A 14,537-nucleotide genomic window follows, 5' to 3' on the forward strand; every position below is an offset into this window, starting at 1 on the left:
AGTGTCAAACAGCAATGACAGAGAGTGAGGAGGGTGCAGGACGGATGAGTGTGTCCACTGCTCAGTGTCAAACAGCAATGACAGGGAGTGAGGACGGTGCAGGACGGATGAGTGTGTTCACTGCTCAGTGTCAAACAGCAATGACAGGGAGTGAGAAGGGTGCAAGACGGATGAGTGTGTCCACTGCTCAGTGTCAAACAGCAATGACAGGGAGTGAGAAGGGTGCAGGACGGATGAGTGTGTCCACTGGTCAGTGTCAAACAGCAATGACAGGGAGTGAGGAGGGTGCAAGTCGGATGAGTGTGTCCACTGCTCAGTGTCAAACAGCAATTACAGGGAGTGAGGAGGGTGCAGGACGGATGAGTGTGTCCACTGCTCAGTGTCAAACAGCAATGACAGAGAGTGAGGAGGGTGCAAGACGGATGACTGTGTCCACTGCTCAGTGTTAAACAGCAATGACAGAGAGTGAGGAGGGTGCAAGTCGGATGAGTGTGTCCACTGCTCAGTGTCAAACAGCAATGACAGAGAGTGAGGAGGGTGCAAGTCGGATGAGTGTGTCCACTGCTCAGTGTTAAACAGCAATCACAGGGAGTGAGGAGGGTACAGGACGGATGAGTGTGTCCACTGCTCAGTGTTAAACAGCAATGACAGAGAGTGAGGAGGGTGCAGGTCGGATGAGTGTGTCCACTGCTCAGTGTCAAACAGCAATGACAGGGAGTGAGGAGGGTGCAAGTCGGATGAGTGTGTCCACTGCTCAGTGTCAAACAGCAATGACAGGGAGTGAGGAGGGTGCAAGTCGGATGAGTGTGTCCACTGCTCAGTGTCAAACAGCAATGACAGAGAGTGAGGAGGGTGCAAGACGGATGAGTGTGTCCACTGCTCAGTGTCAAACAGCAATGACAGGGAGTGAGGAGGGTGCAAGTCGGATGAGTGTGTCCACTGCTCAGTGTCAAACAGCAATGACAGAGAGTGAGGAGGGTGCAGGACGGATGAGTGTGTCCACTGCTCAGTGTCAAACAGCAATGACAGGGAGTGAGGAGGGTGCAGGTCGGATGAGTGTGTCCACTGCTCAGTGTCAAACAGCAATGACAGAGAGTGAGGAGGGTGCAGGACGGATGAGTGTGTCCACTGCTCAGTGTCAAACTTCCTACTTTTGAGATATTCTCCGAATTTGTACAATAAACTTTGAAAAGCGTAAAGGTAAAACGACTTGACCTACATACTTGACACTTGAAATTATCACCTAACATCTCAGGCTAATGTACACCCTACATGAAATAAATTAATGAAGTAATGTAGTAACATAGTTGTGTAGAGGTTATGAGGGTGTATATCCTTGTTTGCGACTAAAAGACAAATCGTTGCTTCCACGATGGTCTGACCGGAGCAGCATCCTTAACAGAGATGCTCCACTGTAGTACTAACTAGTCCGAGCGGAACAATAATCACTCACCATGCTCTGACCGAAGCAGCATCTTTAACAGAGATGTTCCACCGTAGTACTAACTAGACCGAGCGGAACAATAATCACTCACCATGCTCTGACCGGAGCAGCATCTTTAACAGAGATGTTCCACCGTAGTACTAACTAGTCCGAGCGGAACAATAATCACTCACCATGCTCTGACCGAAGCAGCATCTTTAACAGAGATGTTCCACCGTAGTACTAACTAGACCGAGCGGAACAATAATCACTCACCATGCTCTGACCGGAGCAGCATCTTTAACAGAGATGTTCCACTGTAGTACAAACTAGACCGAGCGGAAGAAAAATCACTCACGATCGACTTGAGAGTGTTATAGGTGTGGACTCGTAGAACCACGCTTGTACATCGTACTTGTAGCAGTGCCTGTAGTTATTGTACTTCAACGTCAGGTACTCCAAACGCCAGGAATCATAATATGGATCCAATTTAACTTGGATACTGGTCACCTGTTTGACCAAACAGGTGGGGGGGGGGGGGGGTATAAGTCTTTTTGCCGAAACAAATAGAGAGACAAAGAAAAAGGGGGAGCGAGAGGGTGGGTGACAGAGAGAGAGAGAGAGAGAGAGAGAGAGAGAGAGAGAGAGAGAGAGAGAGAGAAAAAGAGAGAGAGAGAGAGTTCTTTATTTGGTGTTTAACGTCGTTTTCAACCATTCAAGGTTATATCGCGACGGAGAGAGAGAGAGAGAGAGAGAGAGAGAGAGAGAGAGAGAGAGAGAGAGAGAGAGAGAGAGAGAGAGAGAGAGAGAGAGAGAGAAAAAGAGACATTAAACCTGTCCTTAAACAAATACTAAACACATAATATCCACTAAAGAGGCATTAAACCTGTCCTTAAACAAATACTGAACACATAGTATCCACTAAAAAGGCATTAAACCTGTCCTTAAACAAATACTGAACACATAATATCCACTAAAGAGGCATTAAACCTGCCCTTAAACAAATACTAAACACATAATATCCACTAAAAAGGCATTAAACCTGTCCTTAAACAAATACTGAACACATAATATCCACTAAAGAGGCATACAAATGGAATGTATTGATAGATAAAAAATGCTAAATGCAACCAATATTAAATGTAACATAAATTAGTGAAGAGAATGCGAGATCAATTCCACTCAATGTGTATGTGTAAGAGTTGTGGTGTAAGCGTATTCACGAGGTGTTTTTGCAACCAGTCCTCGCCCAGAGGGGGACGTCTCTAATCACAAATACACACGGACATTCGGATAGGAAAAAAAATACCCAGAGCTTTGCACTTCGTTTAATAATTATTTTTCTCGATTTGCTCTATAAATCTCTTAGTGCACTGTGAGGTCGTAATAATTTAAATTGTCAGTAAGTACTGGTGTCACATGACTGATGTGAACCAGTTGATTGGCTAATGGCGATGCGCTAAAACTGTTGGCAGTGCGCTAACTTTTCCACAGAGCGTATTCTTCCGCCCTTTGCCTAAGCGAGACTGTGCTCTCATCCTCAGAATTAATTAATGACATGTAGCTTATATTCTCCACAATACCAAATGACCATAAATTCCCTGCTTCTCAATTAAAGCAGAAGTGGGTTTTTTCTGACAGATTGCATGTGCCTGTGCTAGTGCCAGTGATCTAACAATAGAAGCCGCTGTGTTTCATCTAATTTTCGCCGACTTGCATAGATTCTTCTCATATGCCGTGCTAGTGGCATGTAGCTTATCATCCACATTACCAAATGATGAGTTAGTATACAATTCCCAGCGGCTAACAGAAAACACAAGTGTTATTCCGATAACGTAGGCTACCACCTAGACCAGTTTGGAACGGTGACTGACTCGACTCGATCGACTCTGTAGCAGACTACACAGAAATACGACTACATCAGTTCAGTAAATGAATGGTTTCTGAATTATTATTTCAAGGCAAGAACAATCGTAATCGAAAACGTGTAAGGTTCAGAACGATTGTTCTTGTAATAATAATTCAGAAACACTGCAGTGCCAGTGGTTCGATTGCCCAGGTAGCCTAGCACAGTAGCAGACGACATTAACCCCGCTCAGCAAATTAACATGTTGGGCAAATGTGAACGAAAAAACGATGGGGATATAATACGTGTAGGGTTCAGAGCATTCTTACCGTTCATATTTAGTATCAGACTCCCCGATGAGTGAAGATACAACACGAGAAATATGCCACATTTGTTTTGAAAATGTGCGAACCGTCGAGTCACGCTTCGAGTCAATTCAAGGGGAGTCACTCCGCACAGTCAATCCGTCGAACTTCGACTGGAGGTTTCGAATCGCACATAATGAAAAGCACAGTCCTTTCTCCGAGTTCAAATGAGGTCTCTCTGAAAGATCATCACTGTTCAGATTAACGCTACACTGGAATTTACCAACAGAAATTAAAATGCGTGTGACGCAAGACTTGAGACACCCCACACAAAAGTAGATCTTTACTGTACACGACCGCTGACCACACAGTTATGCCTATTCAAATGCGCGTTGCAAAATGTGCGTTTGGAATCTTCTTTTTTCTATGGCGGTACTGACAATATCGTTATTGAAACAATCCCAGTGCACTAAGGGATTTATAGAGCAAATCTCGAAAATAGTTATTGAACTCAGCGCTATGCGCTTCGTTCAATAATGAATTTTTTCGATTTGCTCTATAAATCCCTTAGTGCACTGGGATGTCTCAATAACTTAAATAATAATAATGATAATAATAATAATAACAATTGTCAGTAAGTACTGGTGTCACATGACTGATGTGAACCAGTTGATTGGCTAATGGCGATGTGCTAAAACTGTTGTGCGCTAACTTTTCCACAGAGCGTATTCTTCCGCCCTTTGCCTAAGCGAGACTGTGCTCTTATCCTCAGAATTAATTAATGACATGTAGCTTATATTCTCCACAATACCAAATGACCATACATTCCCTGCTTCTCAATTAAAGCAGAAGTGTTTTGTTTTTTTCTGACAGATTGCATGTGCCTGTGCCACAGTGCTACTGATCTAAAATAGAAGCCGCTGTGTTTCATCTAATTTTCGCCGACTTGCATAGATTCTTCTCATATGCCGTGTTAGTGGCATGTAGCTTATCATCCACATTACCAAATGATGAGTTAGTATACAATTCCCAGCGGCTAACAGAAAACACAAGTGTTATTCCGATAACGGACCAGCCAGACCAGTTTGGAAGACTGACTCGATCGACTCTGTCATAGGTAGCAGACTACTGGGCCCGTATGCTTATGGGGGAAGTTCGCGACAACTCCCGAAGTTTTGAGTGACATCGGAAGTACTTGCCTCACTTTCGTATGCATGGGCCGGAAAAAGGGTTTACCTCGAAGCAAAGCGAGGAAGTAACTCAGGGTATTTTGCGACTACTTCTAAAGTTTTGAGTGACATCGGAAGTACATCCTCACTTTCGCATGCATGGGACGAAAAAAGAGTTTACTTTGAAAGCTAACGAGGAAGTAAATGAGGGTAAATGTACTACAGCCAGACCCAGTAGTAAACACGCTACTTCCACAGTTTCTCAGTGCAAAAAGGCAGGGCTTTTCTTCAGTTTTTCATGTCAAACCGAGCTGACGCTCCCAAAGAGAGAAAATAGAGGGAAAAGTCGTATCTTCTGCATGCATTTCGTGCAAATTTCCCTGAATACAAACCAGGCTGAGTTGCCAGCTTTGACTTTTGTTTGTTCTGGGTCATTGGCCACCACTCTTTCATTCCCGCTTATACGAGGGGGTTACTGTGTTTCTATGAAAATGGGAGTCGTTGTGTGCATGTGTGAGTGTGTGTGTGTGTGTGTGTGTGTGTGTGTGTGTGTGTGTGTGCGTGCGTGCGTGTGTTTGTGTGCGTGTGCGTGTGTGTGTGTGTGTGTTCGAGTGTTGAAGTGTAAGTTTCTGCTATTTTTTTTGTCATTGCTTTATCTGTGTGTGTGTGTGTGTGTGTGTGTGTGTGTCAGTGTGTGTGTGTGTGTGTGTATGTATTTGTGCGAGTGCCTGTCTGCCTGTGTGTGCGTGCGTGCGGGTATAATTGTGCGTCTGTTCCTTCATACGTTTGTTTGCGTGTTCGCGCGTGCCGTGTGTGTGTGTGTGTGTGTGTGTGTGTGTGTGTGTTTGTGTGTGTGTTTGTGTGTGTGTGTTTGTGTGTGTGTGTGTGTGTGTGTGCGTTTTCGATGTTATGTGTGTGTTCGACGGTGTGTGTGTGTTCGACGGTGTGTGTGTGTGTGTGTGTGTGTGTGTGTGTGTGTGTGTGTGTTCGACGTTATGTGTGTGTTCGACGGTGTGTGTGTGTGTGTGTGTGTGTACCCACTCCCCACACTATGATGAGCTGACTATATTTGCGCCTTGATATTTTATTCATGTTCTTACGTTTTATGCTGTTTATTGTGATTCACCACACCCGAGTTTATCGTAATTGAGATAATAAAGTGTTCTATGTCTATGTATTATGTCTAATACACATGCACACACGCACGTAGGCTACAAAAATCCAATCTTGACTTTGAACTTTATATAAACATACATCCTCTTCACACTGATTAACGAGGACAAACGTAATTTACAAACACCTAAGTACAACAATTTTTCTGTTTTAAAAATTCGGACACACATTTTCTCAAATAATATGAATTTCGCTGAACTTATCTTCTTTTCACTACACCTTATATCTTGATTCCCAAAAAATGGAGTTCTGCCTTTTTAAATTTACCAGTAACACAAACATTCGCTCTGACCAAACTATTTTTGTCCAGCAGTTTTACCGATACACAATCATTAAAAAAACACTACAAAAAGAGTTTTAAGTTAACCGACTTCGCTACCACATAAACAACCTTTTTTTATTGTCCCCAACATTCTGGTCAACGAAATCATTATTATAGACAGTCATTCTATTTAAGGACAATTATCACAGCTTTCGTTCAACCAGTTAAAAACAACAATTATAGTAAAAGCTACAGCGCGATCAACGTTTGCCCATTTACGAACTCGCGATGAGATTTGTTTCTTCTGGTCACCAAGCCTACCGTTTACAAACGCATGCGCACTAATTGGGATTCCCCCAATTTTCTCGACCTTGACCTCAGAACTCTCGAAGCCACTACTTCGGCGTTCAATTTAGCTCGTGCATACCGAGTAGCTGGCAACTTTGCTTTCGAAGTTCCCACTTCCAATGTCAAGGGCCTCTCGCTTGACATAATTATACGACGATATCGCATCTCAAGGGTCCTTACCCATCCAAAAGAAACCTCCAGCGCATACTACAATTGCAGGACATTCCGTTTTTAAAGGCAGCTCATTGGGAAATTATCTCAGACACAATATCGAAGACGTGAAATGCGTCAATCGAGCAACTGTCGTAACTTGGCTACAATGACTGATGAGACGGTCTCCTACCTTGCACCATAGACACGGACTGTGACATTCTTGTTTAATTTAGGTGAAATGCTTAAAACAGAGTGACTCAAAAGCGACAGTTCGATCAGTTACTGACCGAAAAAAACGTGCTCAAGTCATTCGGCGAAGGTGGCGAGCTTTCAAACCAGCACGACTGAATAACTCAGAATGCCTTTTTTCATCATGCCTCTATTCTACACGAGTAACATAGTGCAGTGGTAACGGTTCCGGACTCTCGTTCATTTGCTCCGGGTTCAAGTTCCGCCGGGAGCTATATATTTTTTATTAATCTTTTCCTTTTTAAGCCTCCGCAATTGCATTCCGGCTGCAAAAACCGGGTTTTGCCTCTGTGTTAATTTTATTCATTTGCAAAAGAAACCTTCCTTTGCTTTGAAAAAATCATATCATGTCTTGACTTTCAACCGTACGCGCGTGTGTATTTGTGTGTCACTACGGTGAGTATGTGTGTGTGTGTGTGTGTGTGTGTGTGTGTGTGTATGTGTGTGTGTGTGTGTGTGTGTGTGTGTGTGTGTGACGTGTCACTTGTGTCATCATAGTTTCAGTGTGTGTATGAGTGTAGATTGAGAGAGAATGAGAGAAAGTGAGAGAGAGTGAGTGTGTGGTTATTTGTTTGTGACTGTGTGCGTGCGTGTATGGGTGCGTGCGTGTGTGTGTGTATATGTGTGCGCGCGTGTGTGTGCACTGAGTGTGTGATGTGTGTGTGTGTTATGTGTGCCGTCAGTGTCACTTGTGTCATAGTGTCAGTATGTGCATGAGTGTACGTTTGTCTGTGTGTGAGTGTGTCGTAAGAGAGAGAGAGAGAGAGAGAGAGAGAGAGAGAGAGAGAGAGAGAGAGAGAGAGAGAGAGAGAGAGAGAGAGAGAGAGCGACACTTCTTTGGCAACTGATTTTGGACCAGACAGCGTCTTTATGTTTAACAGTTAGACTGTTCTGAAATTTGGACAGAATAACCGTTCTTTCGTAAAACACTTCTGTCAAGAGTACAGCAATTTCACCATCTGAAAAAGGCGCAGCGGAACGCCCCTCTGTGTCTACTTTCTTTTTGAGCGGCACACGTGCCTTGCCATTTTCGTTGACTGAAATGTTGATAGAAACGTGCGCATGCGTATTAGTAGGGATTCCCCCAATTTCCCCGACCTTGACCTTAATACTCTCGCTGTCACTACTTTGGCGTTCAAGTCAGTTCATGCATTGTGAACAGTTAGAAAGTTGACTTCGGGAGTTCCCACTTCGAAAAGAGGCCTCTACTTCCAGTGTTTCTTACTTCTAGTTCATGCATACGGGCCCTGATGTACACTGAAATACGACTGCATCAGTTCAGTAAATGAATGGTTTCCGAATTATTATTTCAAGGCAAGAACAATCGTAATCGAAAACGTGCAGGGTTCTGAACGTTCTTACCATACATATAAGACTTATTACCTCATGCGTGCAGCCGGCTCAGTGCAGACTGCAGTGTAGTGGTTCGATTGCTCTTGCCTAGCACAGTAGCAGACGACATAAACCCCGCTCAGCAAATTAACATGTTGGGCAAATGTGAACTAAAAAACGATGGGGATATAAAACATGTAGGGTTCAGAGCATTCTTACTGTTCATATTTAGTATCAGACTCCCCGATGAGTGAAGATACAACACGAGAAATATGCCACATTTATTTTGAAAATGTGCAACCGTCGAGTCCTTCGACTTCGAGTCAATTCAAGGGGAGTCACTCCGCACAGTCAATCCGTCGAACTTCGACTGGAGGTTTCGAATCGCAAAAAACGAAGAGTACAGTCCTTTCTCCGAGTTCAAATGAGGTCTCTCTGAAAGATCATCACTATTCAGCTTAACGCTACACTGGAATTTACCAACAGAAATTAAAATGCGTGTGACGAAAGCACGACACACTTGAGACACCCCACACAAAAGTAGATCTTACTGTACACTGACGACCTAACCACACAGTTATGCCTATTCAAATGCGCGTAGCAAAATGTGCGTTTGGAATCTTCTTTTTTCTATGGCGGTACTGACAATATCGTTATTGAAACAATCCCAGTGCACTAAGGGATTTATAGAGCAAATCTCGAAAATAATTATTGAACTCAGCGCTATGCGCTTCGTTCAATAATAAATTTTCTCGATTTGCTCTATAAATCCCTTAGTGCACTGGGATGTCTCAATAACTTAAATAATAATAATAATAAACTATCAGGTCATACAACATTTACCAAACCAAGGATTAAATCTGTTACTGGATTTTTATTCAACATGCTGGAAGTCTGGCCTGATTCCCACAGCTTGGAAAGAGGCTGTTGTGATCCCCATTTTAAAGCCTGGAAAACCAAGAGCTGACCCTTCCAACTGGCGCCCTATATCTCTGACCTCCCATCTGAGCAAAATCTATGAAAGAATACTAAAATCCAGACTAGAAGATGAAATGGAAAGAAGAAAGGTAATACCCCTGTGCCAAGCCGGTTTCCGTCGAGGCAGGGGTGTCTCGGATCACATTGTAAAACTGTCCTCCAAAATTAAGAAAGCTCTCTCACGCAAGAAGTCTCTCTTTGCTGTCTTTTTTGACATCAAAAAACCCTACGATACAGTATGGCACCAACGATTGTTGTTCAAATTGAAGCAATTAGGCATAAGTGGTAATATGTTTCAATACATAAAAAGCTTTCTACTGAACAGATCCTTTTAAACTGATTATAAAGGTGCCAAATCATCCACTCGCAAAGTTGACATGGGAGTGCCACAGGGCTCAGTAATAGCACCACTGCTTTTTAGCATTATGCTGCATGACATATCGACAATTAAAACACATGGAGCCGACCTGACGCTTTATGCGGATGATATTGCTCTATGCAAAGAGTATCAAAACAAAACCTATAAAACACAACACAAATTCTCTAAAGAGTGGCAAACAGCTATAGATAACATTGCGAACTATATGCGGGAGAATGGCTTCACTCTCTCTGCCGAGAAAACTGTATTCGTTGTCTTTACAAACCGAAAACTGGAAGATCAAGAAAAGATACAGTTCTCACTAGATAAATCTGTTGTCTCACCCAGTCAGCAGGTGAAATATCTGGGCGTACTTTTCACCTCAAATGAACTATGGACTGCTCACTTAAAGTATCTTTTAAGCAAAGCAAATAAGACCATCAACCTTCTTAAAATACTGGCTGCCCAACCATGGGCAAAGTGCCCAGTTATTCTAACAAACATCACCAGAGCTCTTATAAGATCAAGACTATCATATGGACAGGAGGCCTACTTCTCGTCGGCTCGAAAATGGCTTGATAAGCTACAGTCAGCGGAATGTCGTGCCCTTCGGCTTGCCCTTGGACACCCAAGGCATTCAAAGCAGGCCATTGTATACCACCAAGCAGGATTCCTCCCTCTTGACATGTGGCGACGTAAGTGCTGCGCAGATTACAATGTTAGAGCCAACACAGTGCAAAACTCAACAAAAGAGGAGCTACAACCGCATTACAACCATGTCCAAAACAAAAAGGCCCACTTTGGCACTACTTTCACCTCACTGGCTCAATTCAATGCTTCACTCTTTAGTGAAATCAGTGTCGACCCAAATGATGTGGCCCAAAACCCCATATCTCGTGATCCCTCATGGACAATGAAAGAAATGAATTTTGACACAGAATATTGCACAGCAACAAAGGATGATCAGTTATTACTCAGGATACAAGCCCTTGAGCACATTGATATTGTATACAAAGGCCATGTTCATGTTTACACAGACGGGTCAGTGTTGGATGACAAGAAGGCTGGCGCAGCTTTTGTAATCCCCAGCGATGACATGACTGGGAAATTTAAACTGTGCAACAGAAACTCGATCTTCTCAGCTGAGCTCCTTGCCATCTGCATGTCGCTTGTTCATCTCAATCTCAAGAACACTCCTCCTCAAAAGATAGCTATATTCTCTGACTCCAAAGCAGCCATTGAAGCATTAAGATCTAACAAAAGATCAAAAAGACATGATCTTGTCATTGCCATAAAGGAGCTGGCAAATAAAATTATAAAAAAAGGAAGCGAGATTAACCTGGTCTGGTGTCCAGCAAACATGAACGTGCCTGGCAACGAGAAAGCGGACAAAGCCGCTAAAGAAGCTGCCCAAGGCATAGGCGCCTCCGAGGTAGACCTGCCATTGTCTGCTTCTGAGATCAGTAGCCTTACAGACTCTCTTCTCTGGAGAGAATGGAGGAACAAATATATGCACAAGGCTATAAGCTCTGGCTGGCTCATTCGGGAAGCCCCATCAAAACAGATGAACACCTATAATGCATGCCCACGTGTAATAAAAAGGATCAACCGCCTAAGGGCAGAAGCTGGACATTACCAATTTCTAGAGCTTAAATGCACCTGTCAATCCGACCTCACCATTGCTCATTTGACTTTGGAGTGTGATTTGAACTCATGCCACTTTCAACCCCTGACTCAGTTTATAAACTCAAATAGAAATATTCTGCCAAATACCTCAAAGGAAAAATTAAGCTATCTTCTAAGTTTTAATAAAGACCTTGGGTGGCAAGGTCCCAAACTTATCGCTGGACTTGTGCACACGCACCCACTTGGTCCCTGGATATGAAGAGACATTGCTGCGGCTGACGCCATTGCTTCTCATACAGCTACTATATATTTTTATCAGAACATTTAAAAATACCATTTTATATCCAAGTATCTCTTAACACCATTTTTAATTAGATGAGCGAGAGTGTGCGGGGGGCGGGAGGGTGGTGAACCACTGTACATAAAGGGAAAGTTTGTGTGCGTGCCTGTGTGTGTTCTTAATCTAAGACAAATGTCGCCAATGTTTTTACAGAGTGACGTTAAATAAACGATTTTATCATCATCGACAAGTATGGGACTCGACATGATATGATCAGGAATGGCATTATGGCCCCTGAATCATGTTCGTGCTGTTCCCATTCCACGAGTCTGGAAGGGACCTAAGCTTGACGGGTCCATGGTTCGAAGCCGGCGTACAGTGCGCCACTCAAGCCGGGTATTCGGCTCTACTTGCTACCCGGCGAAGCGGCAGATACACCCCGGACAAAATCTGGTCGATGAGATATTTCAATACCTGCTCTCAGCGCGCAGCACAAACCGATTTTGGTGGGTTTTTTTCGGGATCTTTTGTTTTCTGTATGCGGTCAGTAGGTGTTACAGAAAGAGTTATATTGATTTGTCTTTTTCTCCGCCTGTCTCTTTGTCCACTCAATCAACTTATTTTAACCACACTTGTTAGCAGTGCCTTCTCAGTTGGTGGCAGTGAGAATGGTAAGGACGGGGGTGTTTTCCCTACCTCGGAGGAATTTCTTGTTCATTTTGGAATCAGGCTGCACTAGTTCGATTGCCCTAGCCTAGCAGGCGACATAAACCCCGCTCAGCAAACTAACATGTTGGGCAAATGTGAACGAAAAATCGATGGGAATATAATACGTGTAGGGTTCAGAGCATTCTTACCGTTCATATTTAGTACCAGACTCCCCGATGAGTAAAGATACCACACGAGAAACATGCCACATTTATTTTGAAAATGTGCTAACCGTCGACCTTGGGGTTAGCCCATTCAAGGAGAGTCACTCTGCACAGTCAATCCGTCGAAGCTTGACTAGAGGTTTCGAATCGCAAATAACTAAGAACACAGTCCTTTCTCCGAGTTCAAATGAGGTCTCTCTGAAAGATCATCACTGTTTAGCTTAACGCTACACTGGAATTTACCAACAGAAATTAAAACAGGTTGGCTCAAAGCCAGCTAGGCCTACCGTGCACCCCCCTCAGGATCCAGCTTCAGTAGGCTAGAGATATTCATTTGGGTCTACTGAACACGTTTTAACAAGTTCGCCACGAAAAAACTCATTCCCACTACTACTTATGCCCCTTTGTTTAAGGGTACCACCTCGAACACTAAATTCCCAACAATGCACAGTTGCAATGAATGAACAGAGAACCACTTTTTTGAAATCAAAACAGTTAAGTTGATCACTTATCTTGTAAAAAATACATATTACAGTGTTCAGTGTTTGATAGGTTGGCTGTAGTGATGCTTTATAGGCGCGAACCGTCATTGTCACAGTGCGCAAAGCTTGTCAACTTTGATGAGTTAAAGGCTTCAACAAATGTGGGTTCTCTGTTTCATTTTCTAGAAACTACAATGCCTTTGGATAATTTCAAGCCACATTTGGAATTCCTGAGAGGATTTGTTGCGACACCAGATGAGATATTTCTCCCCTACCCCCTAAACGTGAAATTTTAGGAACATGTCAAAACACATTTTTCTTCAAATATTCATGCTAACGTCTCACTGTTTTGCAATCAAATAACAAAAGTAATCACATTGACGACCAAAACAGTTCATTTGTCCATCTTTTAACAGAACTACAACATTATTATTGTCTTTTCAAGACTGAAATGTAAAAAAATAAAACAAAATGTTCAGATATAGACATCTATTCTAACTGTCTCTTACATATAGTGCTCTTGCTGCATAGTTTTCATATACAAGGTAGATTAACATAAGAAAGACAATCTAAAAACTAATGTTTCTTCATATAAATGCAGAATTGTAGTCATAAATGCAAATGCCTCATGAATCAATTTTAGTGTTTACAACAAAAAGAACCCATTTGTCACTTTTGGACTACACACACACACTCGCACGCACACATACACACACACACACACACACACACACACACACACACACACGCACGCACACACACACACACACACACACACACACACACACACATATGCACACACACAATCTTAAGACTGTTTTTTTGAGCAAGAAAGTTAAGTTCACAGGACAAGTTCGTCCGATTCACAGTCAGATTCATATTCAAGTGAATCGTCCAGTCCATCAAGGAACAGTGTTGCCTCCTTCTCCTTCTATCCTTCCTCGTGAACCTCGGTGAGCAGGCAATCAAGAACCAACTCTTCATTTTCTTCAGTCCAAAGAGGCTTAAGGATTCCATTGTTCAGCATCCTTCCATGACTATCAGTGGGTTTGGGAATCTCTGGGAGTGGCAGGTGAGCGCGCTTCCATGTGGCTGTCTGGTAGTTGGCCCTTCTTGCATGTTGTTTGGGGGTTTTGTGGCATAGAAGGCGCTGACTGAGTCCTAGCCAGTAAAGGCGAGGAGAGAAAGCAAGACGGAACAGTGAGGTCGCGGGAGTTCTTCTGCAAGGGCAGCAATAATGAGCAAACGTTACCTATTTGTTTTGCCCGTGTCGAAGAACAATGTGATTTCTCCTAGCTGGCCAGCATAATGCAAGAGAATGAAGAACACGTCGCTGTATGGACTCTTTACTTTGATGGTCTTGTAGCCTTTTTGAAGGCCACACTGGCAGTACAAGATGATTCTTGAGTCCGTTTCTTCTTGGCTGGATGTGAGATCATTCAGTAGTTACCTTTCTGTCTTGATGCCACCAGATGATGTGAGCGTGTGTGCCTTGCCCTTGCTGACCAGAACAACATTCCTGCCTTTGAGTGTGTCTGCCATGACGTCCCTGCTCCTAACTTCCAACATAAATCTAATGAATTGCGACTTTTTTTCGTCATTTGACAAGAAGGCTGCCCAGTCACCCGGTCTCTTCATGCTGTCTCCAGAAGAAAAAAAATGGTCACCAGAACCCCTCATC

At 43.2% G+C, this 14,537-nt stretch overlaps 2 long non-coding RNA genes across 2 annotated transcripts in view; one reads left to right on the forward strand and one right to left on the reverse strand.

Moving 5' to 3' along the window:
• Positions 1–14,537, forward strand: part of LOC138979374 (uncharacterized) — a 216,829-nt gene that overhangs the window by 130,073 nt on the left and 72,219 nt on the right. The window lies entirely within an intron of this gene.
• LOC138979369 (uncharacterized) overlaps positions 1–14,537 on the reverse strand; it is a 49,006-nt gene that overhangs the window by 19,609 nt on the left and 14,860 nt on the right. The window contains exon 3 of the long non-coding RNA XR_011460004.1: positions 1,782–1,933. This is a non-coding gene — a long non-coding RNA (uncharacterized lncRNA). The remainder of the gene's footprint in view (positions 1–1,781; positions 1,934–14,537) is intronic.

Source organism: Littorina saxatilis, linkage group LG11, assembly GCF_037325665.1.
Source record: "Littorina saxatilis isolate snail1 linkage group LG11, US_GU_Lsax_2.0, whole genome shotgun sequence".
Classification (NCBI taxonomy): Eukaryota; Metazoa; Mollusca; class Gastropoda; order Littorinimorpha; family Littorinidae; genus Littorina; species Littorina saxatilis.